We start from the raw sequence: 21,800 nt of genomic DNA on the forward strand, positions 1-21,800 counted from the left end.
AATAACATACCCTATTCAAAATATATGTCAAAATATTGAAATAAGTTTCATAGAAAAAAAGAATAAACAAAGGCTTTTAAGAACATGGACATGTGAAAATAACATAAATTTTTTTCCCTTTGCTCTCGCGGAAATTATTTGGACATAGGTTGCATATTATGTGAATTTTTAGTAAATGTGAATTTCTAGTTTCCATGGTAACTGTGAAACTAAAACATCTCAACCCGGTGTGAACGGTGAAATGTTTTGGAAAAACGAATGAGGAAAACGTGTCGGTGGGAACATAGCATAAGGCAAATTGGACAAAACACCCAAGAAAAAGTGACCCAACCGTGGAAGAAAATGTAGGTTTATTTTAGAAAATTTTAACTAAAATAGTTTTCTAATTGCAACATGTAACAAATAAGTTACTACTTTTTGTCAAATTGAAGAAAAATATTTAAAAATAATTATTTTTTTTCTGTTGTTTAAGAAAACTTCATATGTTGGAAGAAAAAATTGGATTTAAAAATTGTTAAAATGTCTTTAGCGCTGTACGAAGTTCGAGACAGTTACAATTTTAGTAAAATTTACTCATTACTTATGAACTCAATTTAAGCAAACTTCTGCCATTTTAGGAAAATATGAACTATTTTATTTTTTAGTAAAATTGCGCACTATATTTGTATACAACTTTTTTTCTTATTTTTAGTTCACGTCATTAAAGTTAGCAAAAAATTATTCAAATAAGGAACATTTACTCATATTGTGCAAAATAGTGTTTGGAAAATAACGAGTATTTGATTACAAGTACTCGTTACTGACTAATTTTTTGAGTACTCGTTGCTATTAAAGGAGTCTCCATATCTTCAATATCGTTTTATTTCTTCTTCTCACAGTAAGCAAAGTGGTAGATTGGAAGCAAACATTTTGAGTTTTGGGAAAATATTAATTAAAGTTTTGGAAAATCGGTTTTCCCAGTTAAAATGACCAGAAAAAGCAAACTTTGGCTTCACCTCAAAAAAAAGTGTAGGTGGGTATTAAGTTCGAGTTTAGCCGCTAAAATCGTTATTTTTTCACGATTACTTTTCTTTAATATTCCATTTTAAGTTTTTCACCAAAACACTAAATTAAAAGTACAAAAATATATATGAAGACGATAACATTTTTATCAAGTCTCTGCAAATTATGGATGGAAAAGATGCAAGGAATTGATTGCAAATAATTTTATATTTCTAAATTAGTTAATTAAAAAAAGTAACCGTGAAAACAAGATGATTTTCAGCTTGAAAACGGAACATAGTACTCAGCTTAAAGCTGAGTACAAACTTTGTTGAAATTTGCATTGGGCAATTCCCCATCAAGTTATAATGAAATATGCAACAAATATGTATAATTTTATGCCTTTTTTACTGATTTAGTTTTCACTTTAGTGAAAAAATGACGATTTTAGCGGCTAAACTCGAACTTAATACTCACCTTATTACAGAAACTGAAAAATGTAACATATTTCTTGTAAAGGATTGCATTTGCCACTTGGTAAGAACGATTGTAATAGTGACAAAATTTGCATTGTTTCCAATTCACTGTTGATTGCAAACAATGTTTCATGCGAATAGTATGAATAATAATGTCGTTGACATCAAAACTACTTTTTCGTAGAAGGTGCCAAGCTTATTCAAAACCCCTTGAAAGATTTCAACATTGGCTCTCATCGTAAAAATGAAATTGGAGGATATCTGTTTCTAACGCGACCTGTATATCTAAAAAAGCACATTTTATAACACTTTAAAAAGAAGACAATTTTATTAAAAATTGCCCAAAATGTCTTTTTGTACCTGCATGAAAATAGCGACGTCGCTAACTTTCGATAACAGGGTTATCGAAAAAATAACAGTCGTCTCTGTGTCACAGACGACAAAAACTGAATTAATATAAGACGGACAGACAGAATATTTTATGAAATTTATGTATTTCCGTGCTTAAAAACGATTTATACACAGAATATGGTAGACAACACCTTTACCTACAACTTGGTGTGCCACATGTGCCTGTTCAATGTTGTTTAGCTTGGTTATTACTGGGTACTGGACACTATTTCCCATGTGAAGTCCAGGAATGGACTTCGTACACAAAAGTGACAACGGAACTTGGTAGAAGACATCCATACCTACAATTTGGTATACCACATGTATCTGGGAAACGCCGAGTGTAGTACAAAATTTTCCAGAAACTGTTGGACGCACTGGTGGTCAGGACAGTATTTCCAGTGCTGAGGCCAGGAATGGACTTCGTACACAAATGTGACAACTGAACTTGGTAGAGGACATCAATACCTACAATTCGGTATACGACATGTATCTGGGAAACGCAGAGTGTAGAACAAAATTTTCCAAAAACCGTTGGACGCACAGGTGGTCAGGACAGTATTTCCAGCGCTGAGGCCAGGAATGGACTCCGCACACAAAAGTGATAACGGAACTTGGTAGAGGACATCAATACTTACAATTCGGTATACGACATGTATCTGGGAAACGCAGAGTGTAGAACAAAAATTTCCAAAAACTGTTGGACACACTGGTGGTCAGGACAGTATTTCCAGCGCTGAGGCCAGGAATGGACTTCGTACACAAAAGTGACAACGGAACATGGTAGAGGACATCATCCCGAAAGACAGCCCTAATTTTTATTATTAATTAAAAATATATTCACTTGAATATAAAAGAAGAATGTTTTTATTAACCAGACAGCTAACCACAATTTAGTGAGTTAGTTTTTGACAGGGCACTATTGGTTACCTATTTACTGACTACTTAGTAGCTTTTGGCTGAAGCTTATGCAGAGATGAGTGAGTACTGACCAGCAAATGAAGACGCCGAGTCGCGCCGCCGCTAGTAGAAGCCGTCGCAAAGCAAAATTAGACAATTCATCAAAAATATTGATTTAAATCAGAAAAATTTATTAATAATTATTGTATTTTTTGTCAAAATGTTTAACTTTCCACCCAAAATCCGTCAATATCAAGTTACTATAATAATTTTATCTAATTATACAATTATTTTTCGAGCTTTATTAGATTAAGATTAAGGAACATGGTTAATATGTTTCGGTTCGGGCGAATGAACCTTTCCACAGCCTTTAGTATAGATCTGGCTGGGAGAGATAAACTCAATTTTGGGTCCTTTATGCTAACTCCTTATGGAGAAAACATTTGGGAATTTTTCCTCTTACAAATTTTTCTTCCCAAATGTTTTCTCCATAAGGAGTTAGCATAAAGGGCCCAAAGTTGAGTTATCTCTCCCAGCCAGATCTATACTAAACGCTGTGGAAAGGTTCATTCGCCCGAACCGAAACATGTACAGTCCAGGCGTGTATAGATTGGTATCTGGCGTTTTCTTTTCAATGGCTCTATTAACCATGTTCCTTAATCTATATCTGTCCATAAAGCTCGAAAAATAATTGTATAATTAGAGATAATGCATTTGGACGTCAATTTTCTGTTTCGGTATCAGGCTAACATGAAATATAATTATAATAATTTTACAAAAATTTAGCTCAGAAAATTTGAATGAAATGTGATTGTAAGATTGCTTGTACCACTAATCTCATTACGATTCGGATAACTTCAAATTGATTATATAATGGATAATTGTCCGCCGCCTAATAGACAAATTTATATAGGCTTAGTCGTTAAGCAAAAAATGAGTTTCAGCACCAGCGGATAAATATGGGTCGGCTTCATTCTCTGGTACTGACTAGTTCCAATGTCAACACGTGTTAAAACTGAATATCCTATTCAGTTATTTACATGGAAGTGAGTGAGCTTTTGAGTCACCTGTGATTCTCCTGCCGTCAAATGAGTAGCTGACTACCAAAAACACTAACTTTAAGTTCGCTTGTATAGACCAACTTTAAGCTAACTACTATGCAATGCAGAAGTTACGTTAATATACAACACTTCTCTAACGGCACTCATTAAAAAAACTCATTAGAAAAACAATACCGCGTGCTATCGCTTCGTTGAAAAATTATTTCTTAAAATAGAGAATTACTGAAAAAGTATAAAGTGTTTTAATTTAATAATTAATTAAAAAAAATTAATCTAAAAACTAAACTATATTAAAAATTATTGTGTGTGGTTGTTTGAATATTTCTTACAAAAGAACACGAAGGGTGTTAGTAATAGTCATTTGAGAAGGCTTTTTAAAAAAGAAAGGGTTCTGTACTCCAGAAAACTGTACTGTTATATTTGAAGTGTCTTATAAGTTTTTATATGAATAAATGTTTGTTTTATTAAAATTGTTGTGTGCGCTCTATGATCAGAGGTTGTATGCGCCCCATGTTTTTGGTGACATACAATTTTTGGGCGATAATTCACTATAACATATGACACTAGTTGGCAACTCGAGAGGACCAGATGTTTTATTGTGTTTTTTTTTTGAGGACAGAAATAAACGAAGGAAAACACAGGGAAAAAGGATGAATGAAACTTTTGGAAAAATGGCTGACTTCCTTCGAAAATTTCTTTCTCTTCGATTTTGCAATTGGAGCTGACTGGTTGGTCTCGCGAAAAGATTTTCTGAAAAAGTTTATGGTTTATACGAGACGCGAAATAGTTCATGTACATACCTTTTGCGGAATGCCTTTCGAGGAAACATATGAGTGTTGACGTAAAAAGTGAACGATGTCACTGATTTATTGCGATTTTAAGAACATTATGATATTTAACGTAAATAAAGTTACTCTGAATGTGGGTACACAATTACCAAATATACGTTTAGACATTGCATTTGGCGCAATAACTATTTGGAACGTAATATACACAGTGAAAACAAACCTTGACGTGCACAAAACTCCGTTCGCGACATCATAACGAACATTTGACCACCAGTTGCCATCACTACTCCAATTCACCGTGGGAGACGCTGCATGCTAGCACAATCCACAGCGACGTGTTCATGGTACCACATGAATGACCATTTATTACAGCTACTTTGGACGGACAGACAGACTCCAAACCATAGACCATTATACCTATATTTGTAGGAGTGGCTTTATTAGTATCTTATAACAACATTACAACCAACATTTTAGATTTTTCTGAATTTACTCACCTTTTGACGTTGTAGGTTTTATATATATATATATATATATATATATATATATATATATATATATATATATATATATATATATATATATATATATATATATATATATATATATATATATATATATATATATATATATATATATATATATATATATATATATATATATAGATATAAAGGGTGATTCTTTTGAGGTTAGGATTTTCATGCATTAGTATTTGACAGATCACGTGGGATTTCAGACATGGTGTCAAAGAGAAAGATGCTCAGTATGCTTTGACATTTCATCATGAATAGACTTACTAACGAGCAACGCTTGCAAATCATTGAATTTTATTACCTAGAAAAGTTGGCAGAAAATCCGCTTTTTTATCGACAAATTTTGTTCAGCGATGAGGCTCATTTCTGGTTGAATGGCTACGTAAATAAGCAAAATTGCCGCATTTGGAGTGAAGAGCAACCAGAAGCCGTTCAAGAACTGCCCATGCATCCCGAAAAATGCACTGTTTGGTGTGGTTTGTAGCTGGTGGAATCATTGGACCGTATTTTTTCAAAGATGCTGTTGGACGCAACGTTACGGCGAATGGCGATCGCTATCGTTCGATGCTAACAAACTTTTTGTTGCCAAAAATGGAAGAACTGAACTTGGTTGACATGTGGTTTCAACAAGATGGCGCTACATGCCACACAGCTCGCGATTCTATGGCCATTTTGAGGGAAAACTTCGGAGAACAATTCATCTCAAGAAATGGACCGGTAAGTTGGCCACCAAGATCATGCGATTTGACGCCTTTAGACTATTTTTTGTGGGGCTACGTCAAGTCTAAAGTCTACAGAAATAAGCCAGCAACTATTCCAGCTTTGGAAGACAACATTTCCGAAGAAATTCGGGCTATTCCGGCCGAAATGCTCGAAAAAGTTGCCCAAAATTGGACTTTCCGAATGGACCACCTAAGACGCAGCCGCGGTCAACATTTAAATGAAATTATCTTCAAAAAGTAAATGTCATGGACCAATCTAACGTTTCAAATAAAGAACCGATGAGATTTTGCAAATTTTAGGCGTTTTTTTTAAAAAAAAGTTATCAAGCTCTTAACAAATCACCCTTTATATATATATATATATATATATATATATATATATATATATATATATATATATATATATATATATATATATATATATATATATATATATATATATATATATATATATATATATATATATATATATATATATATATATATATATATATATATATATATATATATATATATGTATATATATATATATATATATATATATATATATATACAAATATAGGTATAATGGTCTATGGTTTGGAGTCTGTCTGTCCGTCCAAAGTAGCTGTAATAAATGGTCATTCATGTGGTACCATGAACACGTCGCTGTGGATTGTGCTAGCATGCAGCGTCTCCCACGGTGAATTGGAGTAGTGATGGCAACTGGTGGTCAAATGTTCGTTATGATGTCGCGAACGGAGTTTTGTGCACGTCAAGGTTTGTTTTCACTGTGTATATTACGTTCCAAATAGTTATTGCGCCAAATGCAATGACTAAACGTATATTTGGTAATTGTGTACCCACATTCAGAGTAACTTTATTTACGTTAAATATCATAATGTTCTTAAAATCGCAATAAATCAGTGACATCGTTCACTTTTTACGTCAACACTCATATGTTTCCTCGAAAGGCATTCCGCAAAAGGTATGTACATGAACTATTTCGCGTCTCGTATAAACCAGAGAATGAAGCCGACCCATTTTTGTCGGCGGCGGCTGACATTAAATTTTTGCATCCGGCGGCGGCGGCTTGACGGCTAAGCCGATATAAATAAGTCTCTTCGGCGGCGGACAATTATCCATTATAAAATCAATTTGAAGTTATTCGAATGGTAATGAGATTAGTTGTACAACCAATCGTACAATCAAATTTACATTTCATTCAAATTTTCTGAGGTAAATTTTTGCAAAATTATTATAACACTTTGAAATAGATTGATTGGGGGTGAAAGGCTCAAAATTTTGACTAAAATTACTACAATTATTAATAAAGTTTTTTGATTTAAACCAATATTTTTGATTAATTGGCGGCTAAATTTGAGTCGAGATGAGCCGACATATTCGGCGGCGGCGTCGACTGGCAAAAAATGGCCGGCGGCGACTGAAATCGGCGGCGCGACTCGGCGGCTTCATTCTCTGGTATAAACCATAAACTTTTTCAGAAAATCTTTTCGCGAGACCAACCAGTCAGCTCCAATTGCAAAATCGAAGAGAAAGAAATTTTCGAAGGAAGTCAGCCATTTTTCCAAAAGTTTCATTCATCCTTTTTCCCTGTGTTTTCCTTCGTTTATTTCTGTCCTCAAAAAAAATAAACACAATAAAACATCTGGTCCTCTCGAGTTGCCAACTAGTGTCATATGTTATAGTGAATTATCGCCCAAAAATTGTATGTCACCAAAAACATGGGGCGCATACAACCTCTGATCATAGAGCGCACACAACAATTTTAATAAAACAAACATTTATTCATATAAAAACTTATAAGACACTTCAAATATAACAGTACAGTTTTCTGGAGTACAGAACCCTATCTTTTTTAAAAAGCCTTCTCAAATGACTATTACTAACACCCTTCGTGTTCTTTTGTAAGAAATATTCAAACAACCACACACAATAATTTTTAATATAGTTTAGTTTTTAGATTAATTTTTTTTTAATTAATTATTAAATTAAAACACTTTATACTTTTTCAGTAATTCTCTATTTTAAGAAATAATTTTTCAACGAAGCGATAGCACGCGGTATTGTTTTTCTAATGAGTTTTTTTAATGAATGCCGTTAGAGAAGTGTTGTATATTAACGTAACTTCTGCATTGCATAGTAGTTAGCTTAAAGTTGGTCTATACAAGCGAACTTAAAGTTAGTGTGTTTGGTAGTCAGCTACTCATTTGACGGCAGGAGAATCACAGGTGACTCAAAAGCTCACTCACTTCCATGTAAATAACTGAATAGGATATTCAGTTTTAACACGTGTTGACATTGGAACTAGTCAGTACCAGAGAATGAAGCCGACCCATATTTATCCGCTGGTGCTGAAACTCATTTTTTGCTTAACGACTAAGCCTATATAAATTTGTCTATTAGGCGGCGGACAATTATCCATTATATAATCAATTTGAAGTTATCCGAATCGTAATGAGATTAGTGGTACAAGCAATCTTACAATCACATTTCATTCAAATTTTCTGAGCTAAATTTTTGTAAAATTATTATAATTATATTTCATGTTAGCCTGATACCGAAACAGAAAATTGACGTCCAAATGCATTATCTCTAATTATACAATTATTTTTCGAGCTTTATGGACAGATATAGATTAAGGAACATGGTTAATAGAGCCATTGAAAAGAAAACGCCAGATACCAATCTATACACGCCTGGACTGTACATGTTTCGGTTCGGGCGAATGAACCTTTCCACAGCGTTTAGTATAGATCTGGCTGGGAGAGATAACTCAACTTTGGGCCCTTTATGCTAACTCCTTATGGAGAAAACATTTGGGAAGAAAAATTTGTAAGAGGAAAAATTCCCAAATGTTTTCTCCATAAGGAGTTAGCATAAAGGACCCAAAATTGAGTTTATCTCTCCCAGCCAGATCTATACTAAAGGCTGTGGAAAGGTTCATTCGCCCGAACCGAAACATATTAACCATGTTCCTTAATCTTAATCTAATAAAGCTCGAAAAATAATTGTATAATTAGATAAAATTATTATAGTAACTTGATATTGACGGATTTTGGGTGGAAAGTTAAACATTTTGACAAAAAATACAATAATTATTAATAAATTTTTCTGATTTAAATCAATATTTTTGATGAATTGTCTAATTTTGCTTTGCGACGGCTTCTACTAGCGGCGGCGCGACTCGGCGTCTTCATTTGCTGGTCAGTACTCACTCATCTCTGCATAAGCTTCAGCCAAAAGCTACTAAGTAGTCAGTAAATAGGTAACCAATAGTGCCCTGTCAAAAACTAACTCACTAAATTGTGGTTAGCTGTCTGGTTAATAAAAACATTCTTCTTTTATATTCAAGTGAATATATTTTTAATTAATAATAAAAATTAGGGCTGTCTTTCGGGATGATGTCCTCTACCATGTTCCGTTGTCACTTTTGTGTACGAAGTCCATTCCTGGCCTCAGCGCTGGAAATACTGTCCTGACCACCAGTGTGTCCAACAGTTTTTGGAAATTTTTGTTCTACACTCTGCGTTTCCCAGATACATGTCGTATACCGAATTGTAGGTATTGATGTCCTCTACCAAGTTCCGTTATCACTTTTGTGTGCGGAGTCCATTCCTGGCCTCAGCGCTGGAAATATTGTCCTGACCACCTGTGCGTCCAACGGTTTTTGGAAAATTTTGTTCTACACTCTGCGTTTCCCAGATACATGTCGTATACCGAATTGTAGGTATTGATGTCCTCTACCAAGTTCAGTTGTCACATTTGTGTACGAAGTCCATTCCTGGCCTCAGCACTGGAAATACTGTCCTGACCACCAGTGCGTCCAACAGTTTCTGGAAAATTTTGTACTACACTCGGCGTTTCCCAGATACATGTGGTATACCAAATTGTAGGTATGGATGTCTTCTACCAAGTTCCGTTGTCACTTTTGTGTACGAAGTCCATTCCTGGACTTCACATGGGAAATAGTGTCCAGTACCCAGTAATAACCAAGCTAAATAACATTGAACAGGCACATGTGGCACACCAAGTTGTAGGTAAAGGTGTTGTCTACCATATTCTGTGTATAAATCGTTGTTTTTAAGCACGGAAATACATAAATTTCATAAAATATTCTGTCTGTCCGTCTTATATTAATTCAGTTTTTGTCGTCTGTGACACAGAGACGACTGTTATTTTTTCGATAACCCTGTTATCGAAAGTTAGCGACGTCGCTATTTTCATGCAGGTACAAAAAGACATTTTGGGCAATTTTTAATAAAATTGTCTTCTTTTTAAAGTGTTATAAAATGTGCTTTTTTAGATATACAGGTCGCGTTAGAAACAGATATCCTCCAATTTCATTTTTACGATGAGAGCCAATGTTGAAATCTTTCAAGGGGTTTTGAATAAGCTTGGCACCTTCTACGAAAAAGTAGTTTTGATGTCAACGACATTATTATTCATACTATTCGCATGAAACATTGTTTGCAATCAACAGTGAATTGGAAACAATGCAAATTTTGTCACTATTACAATCGTTCTTACCAAGTGGCAAATGCAATCCTTTACAAGAAATATGTTACATTTTTCAGTTTCTGTAATAAGGTGAGTATTAAGTTCGAGTTTAGCCGCTAAAATCGTCATTTTTTCACTAAAGTGAAAACTAAATCAGTAAAAAAGGCATAAAATTATACATATTTGTTGCATATTTCATTATAACTTGATGGGGAATTGCCCAATGCAAATTTCAACAAAGTTTGTACTCAGCTTTAAGCGAAAATCATCTTGTTTTCACGGTTACTTTTTTTAATTAACTAATTTAGAAATATAAAATTATTTGCAATCAATTCCTTGCATCTTTTCCATCCATAATTTGCAGAGACTTGATAAAAATGTTATCGTCTTCATATATATTTTTGTACTTTTAATTTAGTGTTTTGGTGAAAAACTCGAACATAGTACTCACCTTAAAATGGAATATTAAAGAAAAGTAATCGTGAAAAAATAACGATTTTAGCGGCTAAACTCGAACTTAATACCCACCTACACTATAGATATATATATATATATATATATATATATATATATATATATATATATATATATATATATATATATATATATATATATATATATATATATATATATATATATATATATATATATATATATATATATATATATATATATATATATATATATATATATATATATATATATATATATATATATATATATATATATATATATATATATATATATATATATATATATATATATATATATATATATATATATATATATATATATATATATATATATATATATATATATATGAAAGAAGAGTTTTCTTTTCTGAGAAACGAAATTGTAGACAAACTATGGTTTTCTTTTGAAGTAAATAAAAACTAAAATTTGCTCTTTAAGAAAATACTTTATAACAAAAGATAATTTTGTTTGTTTAAAATTTCGTCCCTGAAGAAATTATTTTTTCTTTGGATGTTATAATACAATATGTATATCAATTCAAAAAGCAGACTTACTCTTAAAATGCTTTCAGCTGCTAAGTTAAAATATGATTGTTTTTAATTGTGTCAAATATTAAAAATGTCATTCAAAGCGTTTAAAAAAGATAACGAAAATAATGCTATTGCATACTTGCTTGTATTTTGGATCTTCTTGTTGACTTCCCTCATCTTTTTTCTGATAATTCATGCCAGAAGTGACCCAATTGCAGTCAAGTGACCCAATTTCTTTTTTTGAAAACGAGAATTATCGTACACATCAGTCAATTTGAATTACAAAAAGGTGTAGATGTATAGAGTTTTATAAGCTTTTACAATATTTGGAAAGGAAAGAAAACAAATTAAAGCTAAATTAAAAAATCACTCAATTGCAGACGTAAAAGAGCCCGTGAATTCACTTGAGATGTCTATACCCTCCTTGGTCTATGGTAGTACCTTTAGTAGTTTTTTCATGGGATGAAGCATAAAAGGTTTGCACATCGCACACAATTTCTTGTTTGAACACAATCTCAAAAATGTATGCTGGAAGCAGATTATGTTTGGGAGTATATTTTACAAAGGCGATTTTTTTGAGAGTGCAGTATTGATTTTTAGCGGTTAAACTCGAACTTAATATTCAACTTTAGTTGTAATAACTTACACCCACAGAAGAAATCATTGTTAATAAAATTGCATACTTTATTCTAGTTAATGAACTATTTCTTACTACTTTCACTTTAGGAAATCCTTACTGAAATGGCTAATTTAAATTTCAGTTTTTTTACATTATTTTCAAAGGCACTTTTTTCTGGGTTTAGTCACGAATAATAGATACATGATTCTCCCGACCATGTAATGGTCTTAAATTCTATTATTTAAATAATAGAACATGTTCGTCTTATTTGAGGACTATCTAAATACTTATTAAAATACACAACATCAACCGTCGAACGGAACGGACGTGTTTTTTAATAGCGGATAAAATCATCGTAATAAGTACCTACTACGAATTTCAAGTGTGGTGGGATATTAGGCCACCATGCAGAGAAATTCAAAGACATCCACTGGGTTGCTAACTTCAGGGCCCAGTGGACGAGTATCGACTGGAGTTATAGATTTGGGCAATGACCAAGAGTTAGGCCCAATTAGTCGACCTGTAGACGGGTCGACAGGTGGCGACAATTTGACAAGTCGGACCTTTTCCAAGGTAACGGCATCAAAAGGAGGTAATCCCTCACGAAAGAGATTCAAAGAACGCAGAAATGCTTTGTTTATCCTAAGCAAATTAGGATCAGTCGACCCAAGCACGTTGGCGGCTAAACAAAGCGATTCCTTAAAATGGGCTCAAGGAATTCTTGAGGCTGGAAAAAGGGAACGATCACCGGATGAGCTGCCATCCTCCAAAAGGGATCAACGATCGTTTGCCTCAGTTGCTAAAGACAGCCTTGTGATGGCTATCATTAATAAAGGAGCATTGGACGGTATGGTTCCAAAGCAAAAATGGGGGGAAATTGAGAATGCTTTGTCTGGCGTCTACTCACAGGTGCTGGAAAAGTTTCCCGGCCCAGATCCTCGACACCAAGAGGCTGGTTGGTATCAAGGACGATTTAAGCTAGTCGCATTTGAGGACCAGAGGTCTATAGAATGTTTTAAAGCTGCTCTGATACTAATTGGTGAAGTTTGGGAAGGAGCTGCTCTAGAGTTAGTCGAGAAGAAAGACATACCGGCTAGACCAAGAGCACATGCGTGGATACCTGCAAACCCTCCTGACCCTGAATCTATTTTAAATAGACTGAAACAATGCAATCCAGATCTTCCAACAGCTGATTGGAAGGTTGGCCGTTTGGATGAAGTGGATGGGCCAAGACGGCATGCGGTGTTTATATTGAACACTCAGTCTTTGCCACATCTAGCAAAGTCCCAGGGCCGTGTATGTTATGGCTTTCATTATATCCAAATGAAGGTGTATAAAAACGATCAGCTAAAGGATTCAGAAATGGACAAGCCTCTGTCTGAATCAGAAGTAAGCGGATCCTCTTGCGAAGTCGAGGGGGATACCAAGACATTTGAAGACATGGATAGATACCGTATGCGTGAGGAGGCTTCTACTGCCTCAGAACTCACCAAAGTTGAACCTATGGTTATTGCGAGAGTCACCGATATCTCTGAAGAGGACATTCTTGATGACTCGATTGAAGCGGCTGATGTGACGGTTGTTGAAAATCTCGATGGTCCCACGGATCCTCCAGATAAATCTTCATCATTGTAAGGCTGCATGTGCTGCCTTAAAAGTTCTCCTGATGAAAGGGGACATAGATATAGTTCTTATTCAAGAACCATATGTTTATAAAAACAAAATATGTGAATTAAGTACTCCGGGGTTCAAACTATTGCAGTTAGTGGTAATGATGTAAATCGAGCCTGTATAATTGCTAAAAACGAGCTCAACTTGTTTCTGCTTCCTTCAATGTGCAATACAGACACTGTCGTTGCCAGTTTAGAAATAGCCAAATGCAAATATTGGGACATGAAAGGGAGATGCCTCCATATGCCGTTAAGACGTTAGTGGAGGAGTCACGGAAAACAAAGACGAAACTCATTATGGGATGCGATGCGATGCGAATGCACATCATAGTATATGGGGAAGTAGTGATACTAATGCAAGGGGAGAGTCGCTAATAGAGTTTATTTTGCGTACTAATCTGGTAGTTTGCAACAAGGGAGATGTCCCAACCTTTGTCACTAAAAACAGGCAAGAGGTTTTGGACATCACCTTGGCCTCGCAAGAACTGAATGAAATGATATCTGAGTGGCAGGTTTTAAGTGAACACAGCTTCTCAGATCATCGCTACATCAGTTTCAAATTTGATGTTCATATCACCAAGATCATATTTCCGCCAAATGTTAGGAAAGCTGACTGGAATAGGTATAGGGAATCGTTCAATATGATGATACCGGAAATAACAGAGACAAATATGAGAAATGTGCAAGATATCGAATACGCAGTGGAGCGGATTACTAAGGCCTTCAACATCTCACTGAAAGCTGCATGCCCTAGAGGAAAGCCAAGGGGGAAACATCGACCACCATGGTGGTCTACGGAATTAAGTAATATGAGGAAATCCTACAGGAAGCTCTTTAACAAGGCAAAGTCCACCAGAGCTTCTGAGGACTGGGACGCTTACAAGAAGATTCTGAGAGGATACAAGCGAGAACTGAGAAAGGCTCAGCATAACTCTTGGAATGATTACTGCAGCAGTATTGAGAATACGTCCGAGGCTTCCAGACTACGGAAGGTTCTAGCATCCACCAACTCCGCTCCAGGTTTCATTAAAACATCGGAGGGCAATTGGACAACGTCCAGTGAGGAGACGCTGGAGGTACTATTGGACACACATTTTCCTGGAAATCAGACGGTTGAACCATGTACTGGCGGTGCCACAGTTGCTCAGCGGTCGTTTCCTGTCGAGGAAATTGTATCGGAAACTAGAATAAGATGGGCGCTAAATAGCTTTGGACCATTCAAATCCCCTGGACCTGATGGAATTACTCCGGCGGAGTTACAAGCTGTAACTGACAAAATTATCCCCTGGTTTTCGGTGATATATAAAGGATGTATCAACTTATCATATATCCCAGGAAAGTGGAGGGAAACAAAAGTCGTCTTCATACCTAAAGCGGGAAAAGCCTCTCACTCGAGGGCGAAGGATTTCCGACCAATCAGCTTACCCTCATTCCTACTTAAGACTCTGGAGAGGATGATAGATATTTTTCTTAGAACTAGCATCGATTCAAGTTTTTTCTCGAAACGACAGCATGCATACTCGAAGGGCAGGTCTACTGAGACCGCACTACATGAACTAGTAAGCTTTATTGAAAGCTCACTATCTGTCAAAGAATACACAATCGTGGCGTTTCTAGACATCGAAGGGGCGTTCAATAATGTCCATCCGAGCTCGATATTAAATGGACTGACAACTCTGAATGTTGATCCATGTATACTCAGGCTGTTAGACGAACTGCTAATGAAGAGACGTATTTCAGCCACACTAGGGCAAGCAAACATACAAAGGTATGTGAACAGAGGCACTCCCCAAGGAGGAGTTCTATCACCTCTTCTTTGGAATGTTGCTATAAACAACCTTCTGGTTTCTCTAGAAAAAGAAAGGATAAAAGTGGTGGCATACGCAGATGATGTAGCTCTGGCAGTCAGGGGAAAATTCCCATCCACAATCTGAGATATTATTCAGAGGGCCCTCCGGATGACTGAAAAATGGACGAAAGACAATGGTCTTGGGGTAAATCCCGCAAAGACAGAATTAGTCAGGTACTGCAAAGATCGCAAAACTCCCACGGTTAGGCCTATTTCCTTAGGGGGTATTGAAATTCCCTTTGGTGATTGTGCAAAATACCTTGGCGTTATTTTGGACAGGAAGCTGAACTTTAAGCTTAATATTGAAGAAAGGGCGAGGAAGGCAACTGTAGCTTTGTACTCGTGCAAAAAGGCAATAGGAAAAAAGTGGGGACTAAAACCAAAAATTGTGCATTGGCTATACACGGCAGTGGTTAGACCTATAATGCTATATGGTGTTGTAGTCTGGTGGCCGGCACTTCAGAAACCGACTGGTTTAGATAAAGTTCAGCGTATGGCGTGTTTGTGTATTTCAGGCGCATTCAGCAAGACAGGAACAAATTCCCTTAATGTCATGCTGCATCTATTGCCTTTAGACATTTTGGCCAAACAGTCAGCTGCAACAACGGCTGTGCGGTTGCGCGAACTATCTCTGTGGTCGGAAAAAGGTTACGGTCACAGTTCTGTCCTCAAAACAATGTCAGATGTGCCTAACGTAGTGGATTACACTTTGGCGAGTCCACTTTTCGACAAAAAGTTTGAGACTCTAATCCCCAACAGTGAGGCGTGGTGCACACAGACCCCGGGGAATAAAGAATATATAGATTTCTACACTGATGGCTCCAAATTGGATGGACAAGTGGGTTTCGGAGTATATTCTAATGATTTGGAACTTCAAATAGCGAAAAGATTACCTAATCACTGTAGTGTTTTTCAGGCTGAAATATTAGCAATAAGAGAGGTGCGAATTGGCTGAGAAGTAATGTTCCAAAAAATGTGGGCATTAATATATACTCAGACAGTCAACCTGCAATAAAATCCTTGGACTCTGTGTTCCTCAACTCGAAAACGGCCATCGATTGCCGCAAATCTCTCAATGAGATGGCTGAGCAGTACAATATTCACCTAATATGGGTGCCTGGCCATAGGAACATACCGGGGAACTGCGAAGCCGATGAGTTGGCAAGGCTAGGGACTACCTTACATATTCCAGGGGAACTAGAATTTGTTGGTATGCCCCTAGCTACCTGCAAGCTCATGCTGCGTGAGAAGGCTGTTATGATGGCAAATGTTCGATGGGAGAATTGCAAGGGTTGTAACGACACCAAGCAAATATGGCCCCATTTCAACTTAAACCGCACACTAGATATGCTAATGTTCTCGAGACGTCAGATATCACTCCTGATATCTGCTATAACGAGTCGCTGCCTGATAGGAGATTTTGCAAAAACTATTGGCGCGAAGTATAATGACTATTGTATGAGCTGTCATGATGCGGAGGAAAAAGAATCAATTAAACACCTCTTGTGTGAGTGTCCTGCATTTTGTGTAAAGCGCAAGCAACTTTTAGGAGCATATAGCTTCAGATTACTGGCGGATCTGGAAAACGTTAACTTAAGCAGTCTGCTAATGTTTTTGGAACAATCTGGTTGGTTCAACAAAGAAAAATAATCAAGAAGGTTCAGCGGTTAAAACTAGAAGTGCCCATATGTAATAGGTACTTTTAGTTAATGTGGTATCACAATGGACTGAATAGTCTAAGTGAGCCTGAATCTTAATCGGGCTGCCACTTTAACCTAACCTAACCTATTAAAATACATAGTTTTCGAGACAATTTCATACATACACAGAAAAAAAGCATGCCCGGATCGAAAGATTTGGTCTTTACGCTAATGAGTTTGGTATTGATTATTATTCAACCGTCGAACGGAACGGACGTGTTTTTTTTAATAGCGGATAAACTCATCGTAATAGGTACCTACTAAGAATTTCTGGTGTGGTGGGATATTAAGCCACCATGCAGCGAAATTCAAAGTCATCCACTGGGTTGCTAACTTCAGGGCCCAGTGGACGGGTATCGACTGGAGTTATAAATTTGGGCAATGACCAAGAGTTAGGCCCAATTAGTCGACCTGTAGACGGGTCGACAGGTGGCGACACTTTGACAAGTCGTACTTTTTCTAAGGTAACGACATCAAAAGGAGGTAATACCTCACGAAAGAGATTCAAGGAACGCAGAAATGCTTTGTTTATCCTAAAGAAGTAAGGATCAGTCGACCCAAGCACGCTGTCGGCTAAACAAAGCGATTCCTTAAAATGGGCTCAAGGAATTCTTGAGGCTGGAAAAAGGGAACGATCACCGGTTGAGCTGCCATCCTCCAAAAGGGATCAAAGATCGTTTGCCGCAGTTGCTAAAGACAGCCTTGTGATGGCTATCATTAATAAAGGAGCATTGGACGGTATGGTTCCAAAGCAAAAATGGGGGAAATTGAGAATGCTATGTCTGTCGTCTACTCACAGGTGCTGGAAAAGTTTCCCGGTCCAGATCCTCGACACCAAGAGCCTGGTTGGTATCAAGGACGATTTAAGCTAGTCGCATTTGAGGACCAGAGGTCTATAGAATGTTTTAAAGCTGCTCTGATACTAATTGGTGAAGATTGGGAAGGAGCTGCTCTAGCGTTAGTCGAGAAGAAAGACATACCGGCTAGAACTAGAGCACATGCGTGGATACCAGCAAACCGTTCTGACCCTGAATCTATTTTAAATAGACTGAAACGATGCAATCCAGATCTTCCAACAGCTGATTGGAAGGTTGGTCGTTTGGATGAAGTGGATGGACCAAGACGGCATGCGGTGTTTATATTGAACACTCAGTCTTTGCCACATCTAGCAAAGTCCCAGGGACGTGTATGTTATGGCTTTCATTGTATCCAAATGAAGGTATATAAAAACGATCAGCTAAAGGATTCAGAAATGGACAATCAGAAGTAAGCGGATCCTCTTGCGAAGTCGAGGGAGATACCAAAGTTGAAGACATGGATAGACACCGTATGCGAAAGGAGGATTATATTGCCTCAGAACTCACCAAAGTTGAACCTATGGTTATTGCGAGAGTCACCGAGATCTCTGAAGAGGACATTCTTGATGACTCGATTGAAGCGGCTGATGTGACGGTTGTTGAAAATCTCGATGGTCCTACGGATCCTCCAGATAAATCTTCATCATTGTAAGGCTGCATGTGCTGCCTTAAAAGTTCTCCTGATGAAAGGGGACATAGATATAGTTCTTATTCAAGAACCATATGTTTATAGAAACAAAATATGTGAATTAAGTACTCCGGGGTTCAAACTATTGCAGTATACTGATAATGATGTAAATCGAGCCTGTATAATTGCTAAAAACGAGCTGAATTTGTTTCTGCTTCCTTCAATGTGCAATACAGACACTGTCGTTGCCAGTTTAGAAATAGCCAAATGCAAATATTTATTAGGTATCTTCGGTCTACATGCGACATGACAGAGAGATGCCTCCATGTGCCGTTAAGACCTTAGTGGAGGAGTCACTGAAAACAAAGACGAAACTCATTATGGGATGCGATGCGATGCGAATGCACATCATAGTATATGGGGAAGTAGTGACAAGGGGAGAGTCGCTAATAGAGTTTATTTTGCGTACTAATCTGGTAGTTTGCAACAAGGGAGATGCCCCAACCTTTGTCACTAAAAACAGTCAAGAGGTTTTGGACATCACCTTGGCCTCGCAAGAACTGAATGAAATGATATCTGAGTGGCAGGTTTTAAAAGAACACAGCTTCTCAGTTTCAAATTTGATGTTCATATCACCAAGACCATATTTCCGCCAAATGTTAGGAAAGATGACTGGAATAGGTATAGGGAATCGTTCAATATGATGATACCGGAAATAACAGAGACAAATATGAGAAATGTGCAAGGCCTTCAACATCTCACTGAAAGCTGCACGCCCTAGAGGGAAGCCAAGGGGGAAAAATCGATCACTGGTGGTTTACGGAATTAAGTAATATGAGGAAATCCTGCAGGAAGCTCTTTAACAAGGTAAAGTCCACCAGAGCCCCTGAGGATTGGGACGCTTAAAAGAAGAATCTGAAAGGATACAAGCGAGAACTGAGAAAGGCTCAGCATAACTCTTGGAATGATTACTGCAGCAGTATTGAGAATACGTCCGATGCTTCCAGACTACGGAAGGTTCTAGCATCCACCAACTCCGTTCCAGGTTTCATTAAAACATCGAAGGGCAATTGGACAACGTCCAGTGAGGAGACGCTGGAGGCACTATTGGACACACATTTTCCTGGAAATCAGACGTTTGAACCATGTACTGGCGGTGCCACAGTTGCTCAGCGGTCGTTTCCTGTCGAGGAAATTGTATCGGAAACTAGAATAAGATGGGCGCTAAATAGCTTTGGACCATTCAAATCCCCTGGACCTGATGGAATTACTCCGGCGGAGTTACAAGCAGTAACTGTCAAAATTATCCCCTGGTTGTCGGCGATATATAAAGGATGTATCAACTTATCATGTATCCCAGGAAAGTGGAGGGAATCAAAAGTCGTTTTCATACCTAAAGCGGGAAAAGCCTCTCACTCGAGAGCGAAGGATTTCCGACCAATCAGCTTGTCCTCATTCCTACTTAAGACTCTGGAGAGGATAATAGATATTTATCTTAGAACTAACATCGATTCAAGTTTGTTCTCGAAACGACAGCATGCATACTCGATGGGCAGGTCTACTGAGACCGCATTACATGAACTAGTCAGCTTTATTGAAAGCTCACTATCTGTCAAAGAATACACAATCGTGGCGTTTCTAGACATCGAAGGGGCGTTCAATAATGTCCATCCGAGCTCGATATTAAATGGACTGACAACTCTGAATGTTGATCCATGTATACTTAGGCTGTTAGACGAACTGCTAATGAACAGACGTATTTCAGCCACACTAGGACAAGCAAACATACAAAGGTATGTGAACAGAGGCACTCCCCAAGGAGGAGTTCTATCACCTCTTCTTTGGAATGTTGCTATAAATAACCTTCTGGTTACCCTAGAAAAAGAAAGGATAAAAGTGGTGCCATACGCAGATGATGTGGCTCTGGCAGTCAGGGGAAAATTCCCATCCACAATCAGAGATATTATTCAGAGGGCCCTCCGGATGACTGAGAAGTGGGCGAGAGACAATGGTCTTGGGGTAAATCCTGCAAAGACAGAATTAGTCATGTACTGCAAAGATCGCAAAACTCCCACGGTTAGGCCTATTTCCTTAGGGGGTATTGAAATTCCCTTTGGTGAGTGTGCAAAACACCTATGCGTTATTTTGGACAGGAAGATGAACTTTAAGCTTAATATTGAAGAAAGGGCGAGAAAAGCAACGGTAGCTTTGTACTCGTGCAAAAAGGCAATAGGAAAAACGTGGGGACTAAAACCAAAAATTTTGCATTGGCTATACACGGCAGTGGTTAGACCTATAATGCTATATGGTGTTGTAGTCTGGTGGCCGGCACTTCAGAAACCAACTTGTTTAGATAAAGTTCGGTGTATGGCGTGTTTGTGTATTTCAGGCGCATTCAGCAAGACAGGAACAAATTCCCTTAATGTCATGTTGCATCTATTGCCTTTAGACATTTTGGCCAAACAGTCAGCTGCAACAACGGCTGTGCGGTTGCGCGAGTTATCGCTGTGGTCGGAAAAAAGTTACGGTCACAGTTCGGTCCTCAAAAAAATGCCTGATGTGCCTAACGTAGTGGATTACACTTTGGCGAGTCCACTTTTCGACAAAAAGATTGAGACTCTAATCCCCAATAGTGAGGCGTGGTGCACACAGACCCCGGGGAATAAAGAATATATAGATTTCTACACTGATGGCTCCAAATTGGATGGACAAGTGGGGTTCGGAGTATATTCTAATGATCTGGAACTTCGAATAGCGAAAAGATTACCTAATCACTGTAGTGTTTTTCAGGCTGAAATATTAGCAATAAGAGAGGTGGTGAATTGGCTGAGAAGTAATGTTCCAAAAAATGTGGGCATTAATATATACTCAGACAGTCAACCTGCAATAAAATACTTGGACTCTGTGTTCCTCAACTCGAAAACGGCCATCGACTGCCGCAAATCTCTCAATGAGATGGCTGAGCAGTACACTATTCACCTAATATGGGTGCCTGGTCATAGGAACATACCGGGGATCTGCCAACTACCTTACATATTCCAGGGGAACTAGAATTTGTTGGTATGCCCCTAGCTAACTGCAAGCTCATGCTGCGTGAGAAGGCTGTTATGATGGCAAATGTT

This window comes from Haematobia irritans, chromosome 2 (assembly GCF_050003625.1).
Source record: "Haematobia irritans isolate KBUSLIRL chromosome 2, ASM5000362v1, whole genome shotgun sequence".
Taxonomy (NCBI): Eukaryota; Metazoa; Arthropoda; class Insecta; order Diptera; family Muscidae; genus Haematobia; species Haematobia irritans.